This window comes from Gymnoscopelus braueri (genome assembly GCF_963280865.1).
Source record: "Gymnoscopelus braueri genome assembly, chromosome: 24".
Classification (NCBI taxonomy): domain Eukaryota; kingdom Metazoa; phylum Chordata; class Actinopteri; order Myctophiformes; family Myctophidae; genus Gymnoscopelus; species Gymnoscopelus braueri.
Genome location: NC_137626.1, coordinates 15,795,027 through 15,803,669, shown reverse-complemented (window position 1 = coordinate 15,803,669; position 8,643 = coordinate 15,795,027).

The window sequence follows — 8,643 nt, the reverse complement described above, 5'->3', positions numbered from 1 at the left end:
TCTCATCCTGTACCCGCCAAGGTTTTTTACTCCATCACAGACCATTGAGACGTCAGCGTTTAGCCTTGGAGACATAGCGTGACAAACGGCATGAGAAGGATTCCTCTCCCCTTGAATTTGAATAGATGGAGCCTTGAAGATATGTTGGTATAACAAGCCTGAGCAGGAAGAATAGCTGTTTGTTTTCACTCAGAACGGCGTATGAATTTGAGGTCGGGGGGGGGGGGGGGAGGTGGAGTCACTAGGGGGTCAAAGAAAACATATTGCTGCTGTCGGGCAGAAACCTCATATCTCCATTTGTTTTGTTAATGCCCTGTAGCATGTACCATATGTAAAAGTAGCAAAAATAGCCGATCTACAAGCTTAGTTTGATGTGACGAGCTGTGAGCCGTTTTAGTTATTTTTGAAACATTTAGAAATGTACAGTTTAAAGGTAGGGTAAGTGATTTTCTTTGTTTAAAATAAGTGTTAAATAGCTCTATATTCTCATAGTACTCATTGCTATAGAGTGTTTTTTCAGGAGTCTCCATGTCTCTCCAGCTCTTTATTAAACAGACAATGCATTTTCAGGTCCGGATACCAATTTGATCCACTCAGGATGGAGAACTCAGTCAGGATACAGATTAAACAAGTGAATTTGGAAGTGATGGAGACAAAAAAGCAGACAAAATTGGAACTGGAACACGATTGGCTGAAATGTTGTCACAAAAATGTATTTCCTGTTTATTAAAGAGCTGGAGAGACGGGGAGACTCCTGTTAATGAACCAACACTCTATAGCAATTACTATCAGAACTTTAGTCACTTTAGATTTCTTTGGCTATTAAAAAAAAACAGATATACAAGCTCATAGCGCGGCACCGAGTGCCGCGCTACGAGCTTGTAGATCTGCTATTTATTTTTATATTTTTTTCAAAAAACATTTTCAGAATCAGACTCAGGCCTTAATGGATTAATAAAAAAACGTGTTTTTTTTACCCAAAAATATCACTTATCCTACCTTTAAGTGGTTACGTGTGTTTTATAAAAGTAAATGACCAATGAAAAGTATTTGTTATTGACAAAATAATAACTACATTGGATCCACTGTTTTTTTTTTTTTTTTTTTCGGTTTCGGACGTACAGGGTTTCCACCCGACAACGACGATATATCCACATTTATGAATCCATCGGCATTGGCCAGCGGGTGATCCCCGCAGCACACTATCTCCCAATAGTGCTGCCGCCGGCAATATCGCGGCACATACTGTAATAATATACTGTAGCGTGTGCCGCGTTTCATATAAAAGGAAATCACTTCCAAAGGAAAGCACTTGGCCACACAGCGAGACTGGGGATGCTTATCTCTTCACTTCAGGGGGAAAATAGCCTTTTCATTACCTGCGGTGTATATGAGTACATCTCTCTAGAACGGAGAAGGAGAGGAGAGGCACTGATTCTTACTGATGTAACAGATACTGGCTGCTTCCTCTGGGTTAGTTGCTGGTTTTATTTCATAAGGCGCTATGGTTGGATTTGTTGGGGGGCATGAGGGGGACATCCATGACTCTGCTTTTGATATCCCCTCCCGTCGTAGATTTATAAAAAAATAGCAGATCTACAATCTCACAGTGTGTGCCGCGCTGCGAGCTTGTATATCTGCAATTTTTTTTAACACTTTTGAAACATCTTGGAGGTGTTTGAGAAACCTTCTGTCCCTGGCACAATGCATATCAATTTTGGGAGCAAATTCTGTTTCGGCTTCACCCAACTGATGGCTGCTCAGATGGCAGTGTTGAGCGTACTGGAGGTAGCAGTTAGGGGTTAAGTGTTTTGCTCATAGACACTTTTTTGACCTTCCGGTTCCCGGGTTGCCTCTCTACCCACTCAATCAGAGTGAACGTTTTAGCTTTTTATTTTATCCTGTGTTTAGATTTAAAAAAAAATATATATTTTATAGATTTTTTTTTAAAATCGGAAATGTGGTGCCAGAAGGTTATGGACTGCTTTCATTTATCTGTGTACTTATTGCTGTCTGCCTGGGTGCTCAGACAGACAGGATGTGGACCACCATGAGGCGAAAGACTAAAGGAAAGTCTTTCAAACCATGGCTTTTTGTTCGCCACCCTCAAAGCATGTTTGATGTTTGAGTGTGTGCGCGAGTGTGCATTTGTGTGTGTGTGTGTGTGCGTCCGTGTGTGTGTTTGTGTGTGTGTGTGCACATGCGTGCGTGTCTGTGTGTGCGAGCGTGTGTGTGTGTGTTCGTGCGTGCACGTGTGTGTGTGCATCCAGCGCGCGTGCGTGTGCGACTGTGCGTGTGTGTGTGTGTGTGTGCATCCATGCATGCGTGTGTGTGCACGGCCCGGGGGGAGGTTGGGTCATCAAAGAGGTTTTCTGCATCAAAGCTGTCTCTACCGCTGCCTGATGTAAAATGTTGCTTTTGTCGGCCATTGCAGCTCTGCTCCCAGGGCTGCGGACAGGACAGAACGGCGTGTTTAACCACATAAGCGTTCTTATTCTGGGCATGACGTAATAGGTGAACATTTGGCTATTTTCAGCTAAGCAGCTTGGTGTAGAGGGGGAAAAAAGGAGGGGTCTTAGAATGGACCCTTGGGGGGACCCCGTTCAATTAAGTACATTGTTTTCATATTGTCCACGTTTGTATGTTTAAGAACTTTCTCATTATAAGATATTTAACTTTCAAATATTTTCATATTTCAATGTATGTGCGCTGCGAGGCGTTCTGTGCTTGTAGATCTGCTATTTTTGGCAAAGAGGTTCGGTGTAGAGGGAAAAAATATCTAATTTAATTTAATCTGCAACACAATTCTATACAATATGTAGTGGGGGGGGGTCCCTGCTTAACCCACTGATACCTGGAACGCATCTGTGTCACTTTAGACTTCATTGGCTATTCAAAAATAGCAGATATACAAGCTCATAGCGCGGCACCGAGTGCCGCGCTATGAGCTTGTAGATCTGCTATTTTTGAAAAATCGTGAAAAAAATATTTTTTAAATCTTTTTCAAAAAACTGTTAGGATTTAGAAAACATTTTAAGAATCGGACTCAGGCCTTAATGGCTTAATCTCTCTCTCAGCTATTAGGGGTCCTGGAAAAACGTTGAAGACCCCTGGCGTAGACTATAACAATGCGACCTACTGTAATTCCTCCCTGCTTGGCATGTGGCATCAAGGGTTGGATCGGGGGTATAAGTCCCTGTGACATACTAGCAGTCATGTCCAGGGGTTGTGCTTTTACACCAAGCCTCCTCACGTGACAGAAACAGGACATAGGCTCCTGACCCACATGGCCCGTGAACCTCTGCATCCCAAGGCTACTTACTTACTTACAGTTTTATCATTGCAGAGGATACATTTTGACATGTACAGTATGTGAAAGCAAGCTACGTACTGTTTTACCACACACACACACACACACACACACACACACACACACACACACACACACACACACACACACACACACACACACACACACACACACAGTGGCTGTTATCTCATAAGTCGTGTTGCTGTATCAGAACACTTCACTATGCAGAAGAAAATGGAGAAGAAATCAGTTTCAGCTTGGTTAAGGTTTGTCATGACAGCTTATCGTGACAATAGATTTGCCTGTTTTCTGTTTGTGTGAAGTGTATACGGTAAACAACAAAACTATATAAAGCTCCTGTGTTTTCGGCTAATTTCTTGCTGCTTGACCCTCGTTAACCACTAATTGATGTCTGGCTAATGAGCTCACGATTGGCCAAGAAACAATGAGCTCACGCCCCTTGATATTCCATTACAATGCCAGTGAAATAAATGATGTTGTAAATCAACAATGTACTGTGAATGTGTGGAGGACAAGTTGTTTCACTGTCCAATTCGTTTTTTTTGATAAGCCTACTGTACAGAAATACATAAAAAGCAAGTTTGTCAATCATTTTGGCCAGAGGTGATGATAACACAGGCTGGGAACCAGACTAGAGAGAGATGCGCTGCAATCCAGCACATCGACTTAAAGGGATAGTTCACAAAAAAAAAAAAAAAGTTTTTCTATCGATTAGTCACCCCATGGAGAATTCATGGATATTTTTTGTTTGTTTTTGTTGCATTCCTAAGCCAATAATTTGATGACCAGCGGACCGGTAGGCAGCGGTTCTGGAAGGAGAAACAAAGGAGACTCTCTGTTTCTCCTACCGGAACCGCTGCTGGTCATCAAATTATTTGCCTTAGGAATGCGACGATGGGGTGACTAATCGATAGAAAAAATGTCATTTTGGGGGTGAACTATCCCTTTGACTTCACTGTTGTTTGCTGACGGTTATCAAACTCGGATGGGAGAGAACACAAGGTTAACTGATTGCTGTTCCTGGTGTACACTCTCATGCTGTTTATTATTATTTATTTTTTTTCTGTTTGTGACCAGAAGGATAGTTCTGCTTCATCTTCTCATCTAAAGTTGTAAACATTGACACCCGCTTTGAACTGAAAGAGGGAGGCAGGGATTAAACCCTCATGGAGCCCTAAAACAAATGTTTGCTTCATTTATCGGGTCGGGCCGGCCTCTGATCTCTTGAGCACCTATAACTCTGCAGTCCATGCTTCTCCCATTACATGCATTAGTAGTCTACAGCCACATAACATGTTCTAATATACAACAATATGCCATTATAACTTGCACTAATATCCTACTGTATCGTCTCTTTCGGGTGGAAATGTCCAAAATTGTTACATTTCAGGTTTTAAATGTTCAAAAATAGCAAAAGTAGCAGATCTACAAGCTCAAAACACGTGGCGAGCTTGTGGATCTGCTACTTTAGATGCTTTTGTGTGACGCTGTTGGAAGGTTAGAATATGGAGATAAGAGGTTTCTGCACCAACAGCAACAATATGCAATTCTTCACTGCAGCCAGATAGCATGCTATCTCTCTCTCTCTCTCTCTCTCTCTCTCTCTAATGTATAGGCTATATACACACATACATACAGGGACTGTATCTAGCACTACAGAAATATGGATATTGATTTGTCTTAATTACATGCAATAGGTTCAGCTATACTTTCCCCATAGCAGAGGGCATGGGGCTTAAAGGAGGAGTTCACCCCAAAAATTACTTATTTTCTATCAATTACACACCCCATGAAGCCTTGATTTCATGGATTTATTTTTGTTTTTGTGGCATTCCTAAGACAATAATTTGATGACCGTGTGTATTTCCGGTAGGAGACACAAATAATCTACTTTGTGTCTCCTACCGGATACATTAGCCGGTAGGAGACGGGAATCAAATTATTAGCTTAGGAATGCGACAAAAACAAAATAGATTCCATGGATTCAAGGCTTCATAGGGTGTGCAATTGATAGAAAATAAGTCATTTTTTGGGTGAACTCAATCCATTCAATCCGGGAACAGATCTGTCATTTTAGATTTTAGCTATGGCCATTATTTTACACTTTCGCTATTCAAAAATAGCAGATCTACAAACTCATAGCGCGGCACCGAGTGCAGCGCTACGAGCTTGTAGATCTGCTGTTTTAGAAATGTTTCATTTGTGTTGAATACATATATTTTTTTTAAACAACATTTGTAACTCAAATATTTGCTTTGGGGGGTCCCTGGAACAACATATTTTGATGGGGATCTGTGGCCAAAAAACATATCATTTTGGGAGTCCTTGACAAGAAAACGTTTGAGCACCAGTGATATAGCAACAATAGTTTTTCCAAAAAATTAAGACATTTGACAGTTACAAATATTCGCTTCAAAAAATATGTATTCAAAGATTTGCACAAATGTTCCACGATTAAAAAAAAATAGCAGATCTACAAGCTCAAAGAGTGCCGCGCTATGAGCTTGTATATCTGCTATTTTTTAATAGCCAAAGAAATCGCAAAATGACACAGATGCGTTCCCGGTCTTTATGGCTTAATAAAACACATAGTTGGACACACATGACATTTCCTCACCAACGTGTCAATTTCATGGCCTTGAACCATGCAGAGCAGAGGGAAGAGATTGCTTCTTCGTCGCATCGCGTCACAATTGAAACAAATTGTATTACATGGTATTCTAAACCTAGTTTTCCGCCATTTGCACTCAATTAAAGTTCATTGTCATTGTCACCGCTGTATAGTTTGTGGCCTGTCCTTGACTGCTGAAGGGACATTTTTGATGAAGCTTAGCCATCTGCACGCGTGTGTGCACGTACACGCACGCCACGCGCACTCACGCACGCACACAATTTCAATTTAATTTGAATTCAAAGGGCTTTATTGGCATGAGAAAACATATGTTTACATTGCAAAAGCAAAATACATTGCCACACACACGCACACGCACACACACGCGCACGCACACACACACACTCAATGTTGCTCACAGTCAATTACATGCACACACTCAACGATGTAAATGCCTACACAGTTGCAATGACAGGTCGGCTGAAGGAATGTGTGTTTTTGTGAGATAAAGCAAAAAAAAAAGAACCTGTGTTCCAATGGAGCCAATGTAGTTATTATTATTTGTTAATACTTTTCATTCGATCAATATTCATGAAACCCACAGAGACTCTGCTTTCACTTTCACTTTCAAACATAAAAAATGTTTTCGCAAAAATAACTGATAAAGCTCTCGTAGACTAGATCTGCTATTTTCGTGCAATAAAGTAGAACAACTTTAAATATGGAGATACAATGTTTCTGCTTTGACAGCAGCGATGTACTACTCTGTGTTGTGTTCGTAGGCCGACATCTGTGAGAGGTTTTGTGCGTTAATTGCAGGGACAAATTGACATGCTTAATCATCGTTAATCAACAAATGAAGCCCGCAAATTTCTCCAATCAACTCTCTTGATCATATCTGACATCATGTTGAAGCCACGGTCGTTTTGTTTTGTTTTTGTGGCAGTGTTTCTCAAAGTGGGGTCTGGGGGTCTTTGCGATTTCAAGAAGGGTCCCAGCTAAAATAACCCATTAAGACCTGGAACGCATCTGTGTCACCTTTTTGATTTGAGCTAAAAAGCATTATTTTACACTTTGGCTATTCAAAAATGGCAGATCTACAAGCTCATAGCACGGCACCGAGTACCGCGCTACGAGCTTGTAGATCTGCTATTTTTTTTAAATTAGAAAATGTGTGCAAATCTGTGAATATATATATTTTTAAAGCGAACATTCTTAACTGAAATCTTAGCCTCTGGGGGTCCCTGGAACAAAGTATTTTGAGATGGGGCTCGGCGGCCAAATACATATAATTTTGGGGGGTCCTTGACATGATAAAGTTTGAGAACCACTGATATAGAAACATACGTTTTTTCAGAATACTGTTGGGATTTAGAAGACATTTATAGAATAGGCTTCAGGTCTTAATGGGATAATTGGTAGTTAGGAATGACATGGACCCTTACAAGTACGTAACTCTGAGAGTGTGGGGGGTCCATGGCCTACATGCATAGCAAACTGAGGGTCCTTGAAAAAAAAAAAAAACGTTTGAGAGCCACTAGCAAGAGGCTAGCTGTCTATAGTCAGTCTGTATGTTTGTGTGTCAGGAATCTCAAAAACTGCACACTTATTTTACACATAATAGCTTACATCAGTGGTTCTCAAAGTGGGGTCCGGGGACCCCCAGGGGTCCGTGGGGAGGTTCCAGGGGGTCCCCAGAAAAAGTAGTTAACATAGCATCACAATCATTTTAAATTTAACATCATGTCCACGATGCATTTCTCTGCCCATATAACTGCTTGGATTTGAAACCCAGTCTTGCCCATAAGGGAGATGTTTGGCTTCTGGGCTTCAGGCAGGACTTCTCTGCTATACTGCTCCAAGAATGCTGATGATTGCTAGCAGCCCCCAAACACGAGCGGATGAAAATGTAATAATAAATTGAGTCGTAAAAAACAGAGCAGATAATATCGCAAATCGCAGTCCATTAACACACAAATTGGCCTTGCATTTTCAATTTCCATGCCTTTTTAATCCACTCCAGCAGCCTCTCGCTTTTCCAATTAATTAATTGGTCCCTCTTGCCCGTCACGAGCGCAGCGTGTAAACTCAACACGCCGTGCAAACGTGGCTTCGCCGCGTCATTTCGAGCAGGACGTGCATCTCCGTCGTCGTTATTCAAATTCCACACACAAAACAAAGCACACGACTCGCTTGTCAGTGGTGGAAAAAGTACTCACATTTTGTACTTAAGTAAAAGTATCAATACTGCAATGTATAAATACTCTGTTACATGTTAAAAGTCCGGTATTCAAAATGTACTTGAGTAAAAGTAAAAAAGTACTCGCATTAAAATATACGTAAGTACTGAAAGTAAAAGTACTAATTTTGCAGAATGTCCCATTTCACAAGTTTCCAAATGTATGAAAATGCTTTTAAAATAGCAGATCTACAAGCTCAAGTATGCATAGGGCTGAAGTGGTCAATGCATGTTTTGTAATGATATCAAAATCTACAAAGTAACTACTAACTCGAGTTTTCAAATAATTGTAGTGGAGTAAGAGTACAATATTTGCTTCTGAGATGTAGTCGAGCAGAACTAAAAGTAAAGTAAAAGTACCTAAAAATTTAACTTGAGTACAGTACTTGAGTAAATGTACTCAGTTACTTTACGCCACTGGCTTTCAGTGCACGTAAAAAGCCAGGCTACTCGAGTTGAACC